This window comes from Amblyomma americanum, chromosome 11 (assembly GCF_052857255.1).
Source record: "Amblyomma americanum isolate KBUSLIRL-KWMA chromosome 11, ASM5285725v1, whole genome shotgun sequence".
In the NCBI taxonomy this organism is placed as follows: domain Eukaryota; kingdom Metazoa; phylum Arthropoda; class Arachnida; order Ixodida; family Ixodidae; genus Amblyomma; species Amblyomma americanum.
Genome location: NC_135507.1, coordinates 107404218 through 107415057, shown reverse-complemented (window position 1 = coordinate 107415057; position 10840 = coordinate 107404218). Strand labels below are relative to the sequence as shown.

The 10840-nt window shown below is 49.8% G+C and overlaps 1 long non-coding RNA gene across 1 annotated transcript; it reads left to right on the top strand.

Moving 5' to 3' along the window:
- Window positions 1-2723: 2723 nt before the first annotated feature.
- LOC144110105 (uncharacterized) lies at window positions 2724-10464 on the top strand. The gene is made up of 3 exons (XR_013309704.1): window positions 2724-4340; window positions 5103-5266; window positions 10283-10464. It is a non-coding gene; the product is annotated as an uncharacterized LOC144110105 (long non-coding RNA).
- The last annotated feature ends 376 nt before the right edge of the window (window positions 10465-10840 follow it).

Sequence of the window (10840 nt, the reverse complement as noted above, 5' to 3'; positions counted from 1 at the left end):
TGAAAATCGGTCACCGCTATTGGCTGGAGGGAAACGGTCGGGGGGCATCTGCCACTACTTCCTTGGGTTGTACCCGAATATAGCACTCTGACACTTTCACTGTGTATGTCGTGTGTACTTTGCTCGCCTGTAAATTGTTCACGTCTTTCAGCGTATTTTTATGTCACCTCTCTGTAGCAAGCTGTTGCTTGCAGATTGTGTGCACTAACCAATGAAGCTGCTTTGCTTCAGTCAGCATTTGGAAATAGCAAACTGATTTACAGTGCGTGCCACTAGTGTGTTCATCAAAGGTGAAGTTTTTAGGAGCAAGTGTTGGAACTAGATGCAAATGTGTAAACCACTGTTTCAAGTCTTTTGTGAAGTGCATAACAGTCTTATTTTTGTGGCTGGAGCATCACTACCATGCCTTGCATTATTTAGGGGCTGTAAAACATACGCTCCCACAGAGTTGCCGTGGTGTTTCTCATTATCATTTGAGTTGTTTGCATTACTAGTCCTGCTAATTTAGCCCATTTATTGTGTCCTCTGTACTGCACTCATGCAATTTGTTCATGGCTATCAGTATATTTTGTTTTATGTAGAAGTGTTCATTGAGCAACGAAGCTGCTTTACTTCGGTCAATGTTTAAAAATAATAAGCCTGTTTGCAATTACACCATCAGTGTGTGCACCAGATATGTTTTACAGGAGTGACTGATATGTGTACAAAAATTTCACTGGTTTCACAGATGCTGATAATGGAAGAATGTAATTTCATATGCACTTTAGCTGGCTGCGGATGCTTATATATTCTGTCAGTTTGCTTGAGAAAGAATATGAGCACCTCCCCATTAATTGACAGCTGCCAGAAGTGTGTCGGCAATAAAAGAAGCTTCTTGAATGTTTACACGAAGGCGTCTGAAAATGTCATTTGGTTTCTTGATTTTAGGTTTTCTCACTTGTCCCATTGTTTGTATTGCTCCTCTTTCTCTGATTCCATTCCAGCAAGTCTCATGTTACACTCTGAACATTTGAGCCTCCTACTGAACACCCTGTGTAAGTTAGTTTCTCAGCACACGTGGAAAAATGGTAGGCAATGTGAAATGAAGCACTGCTTTAATGTTAACTCAATGGCAATCTGTACAAAACTAAGACGCTTACAACACTCGATCTTAATTTGTTAACATCAGCCTCAAGATTCCCTAAATTTTTTTAAGTATGTTTATACCTTTTGCTGAAGCTACAGTGTGCTAGTATGGGGTTGCATAGCTCATTGCGTAGAGCATGTGTAATTGCTCACAGAAGAGCAAAATGCACAAACTAATGGTACATTGCACACGCAAATGCCATTGTCTCTTCCCGTGCTGTGAATGCATAAGCATTAGGTGCTACTGTTTTGCTTCTGTTGCATGGTTTTATTTTGAACCTACATAGACCAGCGTTAGCTCGGTTTACCGTTACATTTTCGATTCTACTCATCGAGACCTTTCAACGATATATGACGATGCTATAGCATTAGGTTCAATTTTAAATCAAATAAATAATTAATGGTAATTAAGACCTGCGATTACTCCGGTGGAATTATACTCGACATAAGCTATCCAACGATATATAGCTTGATGATGGAGCATAACGATTGATTTTTAATCACGGTTATCTAATTAATGGTCGGTAAGACAAGATTAGTTCAGTGCAATTGTACTCAACATAAGCTATCCAGCGACTTAGTGATGTAGCGTAAATTTCAATTACATTACAATTAACTAATTACCGGTAATTAATTGAGACCTACAATTAGTCCGGTGCAATTATACTCGACATAAGCTATCCAACGATAGAACACTTGCGGCGATTATGCCCGACATAAGCTACACAGCCACTACGGCCACATTCTGTACAGGCCGCGCATGAACCAAGTAATTGATAAGCATTAAAAAGTGGGCCTGCGTAATCTTTTGATTACCGTCATAACATTAAATTCTGAACGCCCAACACCTAAGCTCGGTAGTGCTCATCGTGAGGAGGAACCCTTTTTACGTAATTGATAAGCGCTGCCTTTTGGCGTGATGACGCGCGCAGAGGAGAGACCCGTTCGGAGTGTAATGCACCGTCGCTGAGAACTGCTCTATGTCGTCGGAACGGCGTCATCTGTTGGTACTAACTTCGAAAGAAACGCCGATAAACTAGAATATAAACTAATGTTGTATATCGCCCCAGCGACCACGCCACTGAAAGCCGGGGATGCTCTCTTCAAGGGGAACAACATGGCTGCCCGTCATGTTTAGCGGCCGTTTTCGGCAACACTGGGAGAGATGTCACCACCCTAAGCCAGGCGGCAGGCGGCATGTATGTAGGCTCCCTAACTGGTTCAAACAGGCGCATAACCTTCCTGCGTCGGCATACCAAGCATACTCCTATTCCTACCAATCAACGTTTTCTCAAGTCTGCTCAGTATAGCTCAACTGAGAAGCTTTTCCCTTTACACCCTACATCCCCCTTACAATCTGGAAGGTTGGCTGAAAAAAAACGCATAGGGCCCGATATCAAGGTAAGCGGTGTCTGCTTTCCTCCGCTCCGAACTCTCGCGTTTGCGGCTCGATCAAACCAGTAATTTCCCTGCACACATCTAGGGGGTGTATATCCACCTTCTTTTTTATCTGAATCATTATAAGGCATGCTTATTCTTCTTAAGGCACAAGCTCTGTGTATGCCTTACATGCATACAAATGGCAAAATTGTACTGGAATGTCTCTAGGAGTTTAATGACATCGCTTTCAAGCAGTTTCGACTACTATTTTTGCAGTAAAAAAGGGGGCGCACCTGACACTGGATTTTCTTTTCCGTGTCGTCCGTGTCGTTTGTAATGCACGTGCGGCAATGTTTAGGGAGGTTATCAAGAGAATCTCCCCCGAGCAATCTTCGGTGATCTCCTATTCTCTCGTTGACGCGTCGTCCAGTTTGGCCGATGTATAGTGCGCCACACGACAATGGAAATCTGTACACAACCCTCCTGGCACAGGCAACGAACGGGGCTTTGTTTTTGATGCTGCATTCATTTCTTGTTATTCTTGTTTTTCGTACCGTTCTTTCGCCTCCTTCTTCCATCCTTCTTGTTGGTTTCACTATTTATTCGAGCATTGTCTGGAATAAACCTTCAGTTGTGAGTAGCGCTCATCTTTGTTTGTCTCGCTGGTCCTCGTTGTTCCGCGCCAACTTCTTCAGTATGCATATCAACCAACTAGCCCAACTTTCTGTTCTCCTAAACGATCTTTCTAATACCCCTGTCAAACAGGCATTTCAAAGGCCCTCGAACCGATAGCCTATCGACTCAAAGGCGATCGAGCGCTGCTACACGGGCAATTTCAATGTATCGAGTCAACGGAGCAGCGCGGAACTCCATCGAGATTTCGAGGGCCTTCGAGCGCGGGACCCGTTTTTTTCACGGAGTTAGCCGATGGGCGGAGCTTGACGTCGTCCGACGTCACAAAACAAAAATCTAAATAATGTTGTCGCGCTTGCCGCGACCTACCGCGGCCGGAGAACAACCGGCCGAGTCACCGAGTTGCGGAAACTAGCCACAGCTAGCCGAGCCATGCCGAGAGGCCAGGCAGGGTACAAGGCGGATTTAAAGTGGTGGCTATAGTGCACTAGAAGTATTCTAGTTCACTATAGTGGTGGCGAAGGCTGGGCCGAAAAGTGGTTTAGCGCGACTGCAGCACAACCAGAGGATGGGGGGCAAAACACTCATATAAAGAAATAATAAAGCTACAAAATTGGAATGTAATCTGCCAATAGAAAAGAAAAAATATATTAGCACCTTGTTTTATGAAAGAGGTAAGTCATTTTATTAAAACCTGGCAAATTTTGTATTTTTGCAACACTCTTGACCTGCCCCCTATTCATGAGTGTGCGGTGCATTACAGCGCGTCTTTGCAGGCCTTGTTTCGATACCCGGCTAACCCGGCCACAGTGGCGGGAGCTTACGAAGCGATTTCTTATCGCCAGCTGTCTGCGATGGCGCGCCTGGTAAAGCGTATAAATTTAGCTCGCCGGTTTCAAAATGTTCCTTTTGCGAAGTTTTCGTCGTCCTTGCACGTCGCTTCTTTGTCACCGTTCGGTAAGGTTTGCACCCCGCTGCACCGCTGCGGCAGTTTTCTCGGTTTTGTCGTTTCCTTCGGCGTGCGGCCAGTGCGAAGTCTTTTTCCGTCTTTGCACGCTTCGCGCTCTTCTTTTGAAGCGCTTAGCGCTTCATTTCAAGATGAGCTTGCGGCATGTGAAGAAACGAAGCTCCGTGGTACACTGCGACAGCGTGGATAGTACCATTGGTGTCACGCTACACCGATTCCCGCTGGACTTTCGCAGGTGAGCTCTTGACAGTGTCGTCTGCTCTAGGTATGCGCATAGCTTCGATATGGTTTCGCCGGGCTGTTCGCTCGTGTTTCATAGCTGTAACCCGTTCGTGCGTACTTGGCTTCATGTTTTCGGGGATATTTATGTACTACACTGCAGGGCACACACTTTCAGTGCTGAGGTGTGTGAAAGAGGCCCACATTTTTGTAATTTATAGTGAGTTTCATGCAGCTGACTATCACCAACGTGAACTTCACACCGGGCTCTCAGGAGCAACCACGTGCACGCTACTGACCGGGAGGCCCATTTAGAACAAAGTTTGCTACCTCACAGCTCTGAGTACGACATTGTTTAGTTTTGCAAAACCGTGAAGTCAATTTGAGGATCCCCTCGCAGCTGGGAGTATCGAAACTCAGCCTCGTGTATGTGCGCGGCTTTGAGGAGGCTTTAACTGGATTCGCTCAGCAGGAGTTATTGCCTGCCTTGGTATTGCTGTCCTACATATACATGACTGTCAGGGTAATTTTAAACGCACTTCACTCTCGTCACTCGTTGAGCTTAGAAAAGCAGCTAGCCGCGTGGCATGAGGATGAGCGTTACCGCACTCTGGGGCGCAGAGAGCTTGGCGCGAGCATTTACTACCATAGTTCAGATGTAATGCAAGTATGATTTACTGCAGTTAGCAGTGACAGGAATAATGACGCATTGGCGTTTCGAGTATGCGTATTCCTTTTGGCGCAGTTGTATCTAACGTGCATGTTGCATCACGTCCAGGTGCCGAGCGTGGGCGCAGTTCTGCCGCAACGTCAGCCTGGAGAAGAAGGCGCCGTCGCAGCTACGAGAACTCAGGATTTGCTCGAGGCACCTCGAACCATCTGTGTATCTGCCGTCAGGAAGGCTGCGACACGATGCTTTGCCTACTCGAGCAAGCATTGCCGGTAATTTTTGTTATCAAACTTTTAAGGCATTCGCCGCTCTTGAAATGTCAGGTTTTGTGAAAAAATGAAATTTTTCCTTTTTGTCGTAACCGTAAACAGTCTAGCGTCTTTTGCAAAACGAATTATGTATCTGTCTTGTGGCTTTAAGAATTACAGTAAATTTTTACCTGCACCCTGCTAAGCGAAAACGAAAATGGAAGTATCGCTTTCACGTGTGCACATATATATATATAATTATATACATATCGTGTGTATATGTATATATATATATATATATATATATATATATATATATATATATATATATATATATATATATATATATATATATATATATATATATATACATAAGTCAGGCCGTGCTTTGATGCAGGGTTTCCTGGGGCGATGCAATGTGGGCTCGCAGATAGGAAATGGTCACACTCTTCGTTGAATTCGAAGTGTGTGAGCTGGGCGAATGTGTCTGCAGTCGCCGAAGAAGGTCCCACACCGGTTAGGCTAACTTCAGGGAGTTTTATGCATATTGAGCGGCGATCCGTTTATGGGACTGCATTGCGTGGGGAAGGCATGGAGCCAGCAGGCGACGACGGCACTGATGAGGACCCGGTAGCTAAGTCGGAGTCACCGCAGGCGTCGTTGACATATCGCTTCATGTTTGAAACATGCTCTGGGAAAATGTGGTGCACACCGCATGGTCGATGCTCTGGCAGGTCTTCGAGGCGGTATGTCACGGGGCCGAGTCCGGCAACGACACGGTAAGGGCCGCGGTATCGGGGCAAGAGCTTTGCGGCACGGCCAGTCGCACGGATGGTGCGGCGAACGAGGACCAAGTCACCGGGCCGGAAGGGGGGATGTGGTGGTGCTGCCGCGTTGGCCGCTTGCACACGCGCGTGAGCCGTGAGGAGGTTGCGCTGGGCGTCGAGGCGGGCGGAATGAAGTCGTTGAGCAGATTCAGTTGGAGACGCAGTAGGATGGGGAAGGCCCAACTGCGCGTCGAGAGGGATGGAGGGCGTTCTGCCATAGACGACTGAGAACGGCGTCACATGCGTTGTTTCTTGCGCTGCAGTGTTGACTGCAAAAGCTGCAGCAGAAACAAAACGATCCCAGTTTGTGTGGGACGGAGCGACGTAGGATGCGAGTATATCCGTGAGGGTACGGTTAACACGCTCCACGAGGCCATTGCACTGCGGATGATTGACGGATGTAGTGGAATGCGCAATGCCGAAGGAGCGGAGGGCTCGCTCGAATTCATGGGACATAAAGCAGCTCCCACGGTCCGTGATGAGGTGCCGGGGAACACCGTGCCGAAGAACGAGATGCTGTTCCACAAACGCGACGGCATGAGCGGACGACGTGTCTGGAACGGGCAGTGCTTCGACCCACTTGGAGAAGTAGTCGATCGCAACCAGAACATACCGGTTGCCGGCACGCGTCTTCGGAAACGGGCCCAAATGATCCAGTCCAACCAGCTCGAAAGGTGAACTTGGTGGCGAAAAAGCCTGCGGGGGTGGCTTGGTTACACCTGTGGACGGTTTTCTGTACTGGCATGTCTGGCAGGACGCCACGTGTTCCTTGACATCTCTGGACATATTAGGCCACCAAAACCGCTCCGACACTCGTGCGTAGGTCTTGCCGCGACCAAGGTGACCAGCCGTGGGAGCGTCGTGTAAGCCGCGCAAGATTTGCGACCGCAGTGTTGCCGGCACAACTGGAAACCAGACGGGTGGTCGACCACGGAGCCGCTTCACATGACACAAGAGGTCGTCCTTCATTCGATAGACCCGGCGTAGTTGGCGGAGGCCTGCGCCGGCGGCGGTGCCAAGGGAGTGGATTATGGCAGCAATGGCGGGATCTTGCGTTTGTGCAGTCCTCAGGTCCGTCAAAGCCGTCACGGAACAAGGGTGGCGAGAAAGGAAATCGGCATCTTGATGGGCAGAGCCGCGCCGATGCACTATTGTGAAACTGTACTCTTGAAGTTGCAGGGACCAGCGTGCAATCTTGGCATTCAAATGTTTGGCGGACTGCAGCCAAGTGAGAGCGCTATTGTCCGTGACTATGGTGAAGTGACGGCCGTACAGGTAGGGACGGAACTTCTCGACGGCCCAGACAACGGCGAGGCACTCGAGTTCTGAAGAGTGGCGGCGGCGCTCAACGTCGGAAAGCTGGCGGCTGGCATAAGCTAGGACTTTGTGGTCACCAGACTCGTCTTCTTGCAGGAGGACAGCGCCGAGCCCATCTTGGCTGGCATCCGTGTGGAGGACGATGGGGGCCGATTCGTCGTAATGGGCCAATGTAGGAGGCTCGAGGAGGGCGTGCTTGACGTCAAGAAACGCGAGCTGTTGGGCCTGCGTCCAACTCCACGGTGCATTCTTCTTCAGCAGGGCGGTCAATGGAGCGCTGCGCTTGGCAAAGTCCGGAATGAAACGACGGAAATACGAAGCAAATCCAAGGAAACTTTTGAGCTCCTTAGCGGTGGTGGGAGCTTCGTAAGCTGTAAGCGCTTTTAGCTTTTCAGGGTCGGGACGGATGCCATGCCGGCTCACAACGTGACCCAAGTACGTCACCTCCTCGAAACCGAAGAAACATTTTTTTGGTTTTAAGCGAAGCCCAGCAGATCTAAGGGCTTCGAGGACGAGTTTGAGGCGTCTCTGGTGTTCTTCAAATGTAGCCGCGTAGACAATTACGTCATCCAGGTAGACCAACGCCATAGTCCACTTCAAATGGCCTAAGACTCGGTCCATGAGACGCTGGAAGGTGGCTGGAGCGTTCGAGAGACCGAAGGGCATACGGTTGAACTGGTAAAGGCCGTCGGGAGTCACGAAAGCCGTCTTTTCCGCATCATCGGGGTGAACAGGCACCTGCCAGTAGCCCGAGAGCAGATCTAGCGTGGAAAAATAACGGGTCCCCTTCAGGCGGTCAAGCGCATCTTCGAGGCGAGGCAGCGGGTACACGTCGCAATTAGTAATAGCATTTAGCTTCCGATAGTCAACGCAGAAGCGGAGTGTTCCATCCTTCTTGCGCACAAGGACGACAGGGGAGGACCAAGGGCTACAAGAAGGGGCAATGATTCCCTGGTCAAGCATGTCGCACACGTGCTGCTGGATGACTCTCCGTTCGGCTGGCGCTACACGGCGAGGTTGGTGATGAACGGGCCCGCGGTTTTCGGTGTTGATCCGGTGTTGAGCCCAGGAAGTGCACTCGAGTTCACCGGCGCTGAGAGCAAGGCAACTGCGATGCTCGAGCAGCAAGGTCTTCAGAGAGGCGAGCTCCGCGCAGGTCAGGCTGGGTCCAAAGTTAAATTCTTCCCATGATAGGATCGCCGGCGCTGGAGGGTGGCGAGGCGGGGCTTCAGGTTGCAGAGACGCCACTGGTGACCCGGGGTCCAAAACTGAGGCTGTACCCAATTGCGTGCCGGGAGTCAGCGCGAGAGGTACGCTGCTGATGTTGAGTATAAATACGTGGGCCTCTCCTTTGAGCACAGGCAGAAGGCTTCGAGGGGAGGTCATCTGACGGGCTGGAGCTGAACACCGGATGGATTCGAACAGCACGTCTGCTGTGACCGGACTGTCAAGCTTGGCATACACCCACGTTGCCGCACCCGGTGGCAGGGTCACGGCGGACGCCACAGTCACGGTAGTGACGTCGAACGGCTTGACTCGGCACGGCCACTTCGTCGCGAGGTCACGCAGAGATGCTGAGGTACAGTGTACTAGAATAGGGGCAGTGTGTTCAGGCGGCGGAGCGCGCCACGCACCGTCGTGAAGCCGGCAGCGTAGACAGGTCCCGGATGTATGTGGTGGCGCTGCAGTCGCACCGGCTGTACGGACGCGTTCTCCGTGTGTTGCGGCGGGTTGCAGCGTGCTTCTTGAGCTCCACCTTGCTTGTGAAGAAACGGGGTGTTTCGGCCGCACGGGCAGTGCTAGCAGTGTGATGTTTTGCTGCGGTGTTCGCGAGTGAGAGCCAATGCCTAATCGCCGACGGCAACGTCATTGCTTTGCGCCGGGGTGCGACACCGGCTACAAGTGGGCCCAAGGCGAGCAGCCTTCCCTCTTCGCCGTGCCGAAAGATGAAGGAAAAAGAAAGGTTTGGGAACGAAACCTGCATCGAAAAGATAAGGTCCTTGATGAAAGTTGCTCGGTCTGCGAGCGTCATTTCGATCCTTCTTGTGTCCTACGGGATTACGTCCACATTATAGAGGGGAAAGAGGTACGCATTCCGCGAGGAAAGCCAGAGTTGCTGCCGGATGCCGTACCTACGCTCCTACCAAACACGCCGGGCTATTTATCGAAGAAGACGCCGACGCCTCGGGCGCCAAGAAAGCGGAAGAGCCCTACGGTGTGTTCTGCTGATCCCAAGAGGCCTTGTACTGAACAAAACAGTCACAATGACGCTGTAAAGGAACTCGCTTCACTTGACACGCCATATTTGCAAGGCGACGCACTTGAACCGCAGCTGTTTGAGGCAACCTCTGTGTTAGGCCTTCGCTCTCTCGATGTGCCTTCGGTGTACTGGAGTTCACACAACGTGCCGGGCCATAATGGATTTGTATACTGCAAGCTCATAATGTGCAAGTCCGAAGAAGTTGTCTGTGAAAGGGCGGTTATATTTACAGAGCACGACGGGCCTGAAGTCAAGTACACGGCGCATCTCTACGGCAGCATCGTCGAAAAGGGAACCATTCTGAGTCGTGAACAAGCAGCGGACGTTCTTTTTAGAACTGATTCGCATCGTGTCTGCCTTGGTGCCTTGCCAACGAGCCAGATGCCCAAGTCCAACTTAACAGAAGGCCTAGAGCAGCAGGTCACGATCCGTAATGGGGCATACTACAGCAAAAAATGCGCAGGAAAGGAACAATCTGAAGGTATGATTTTTTGTGTTCTGTGCGTAAAGAATATAAATGCACGCAAGCACATGATAATTTACAAAGTCATTTACTATGGTGTGTGCCATACTTTTTATAAAGCCAGACTAATTTCAATTCCCGGAATAAAGTTTTGTTTCACTTGCTCTTTGCAGGACAAGCATGCATCTCCTGCCGGTACACCAGAAAGGCACTTCAGTCACGAAAATCAAGGCTGAAGGGATTGATAAGAAAGCGCACCCGGACCACTGCTGCTAGACTCCGAGCAGCAGCACAAAAAAATAGGAGACTGTTTTCTCGCTGTGCGCGGTTAAAAGACCGGTTGGAGCAAATGCAGGAGGAGAACTCCCTAAAGCCTGAAGAAGTTTTACAGGAACAGATTGCATTCCTGCCTTTGAAACAGCAAGATTGTGTCCGACAGTGCTTTTCAGCTGCCAAGAAGAAAAGTGCGAAGGGTAATGTGTATTCAAAAGATTGGATCTTAGAATGTATCCTTATGAAGATGAAGAGTGCCAAACTCTACGAGCATTTGCGTAAGCACAATATTCTCTCACTTCCGAGCAAGAGCACACTGAAGCGTTACTTGAAGCTGTACAAGAGTGGCTTTGGCTTCAGCACTAAAATACTGAGACAACTGAAGCAGAAAACAAGACACATGAGCACATTTAGCAGGCGTGGAGGGCTCTTGGTCGATGAACTCAAACTGTCGGAGC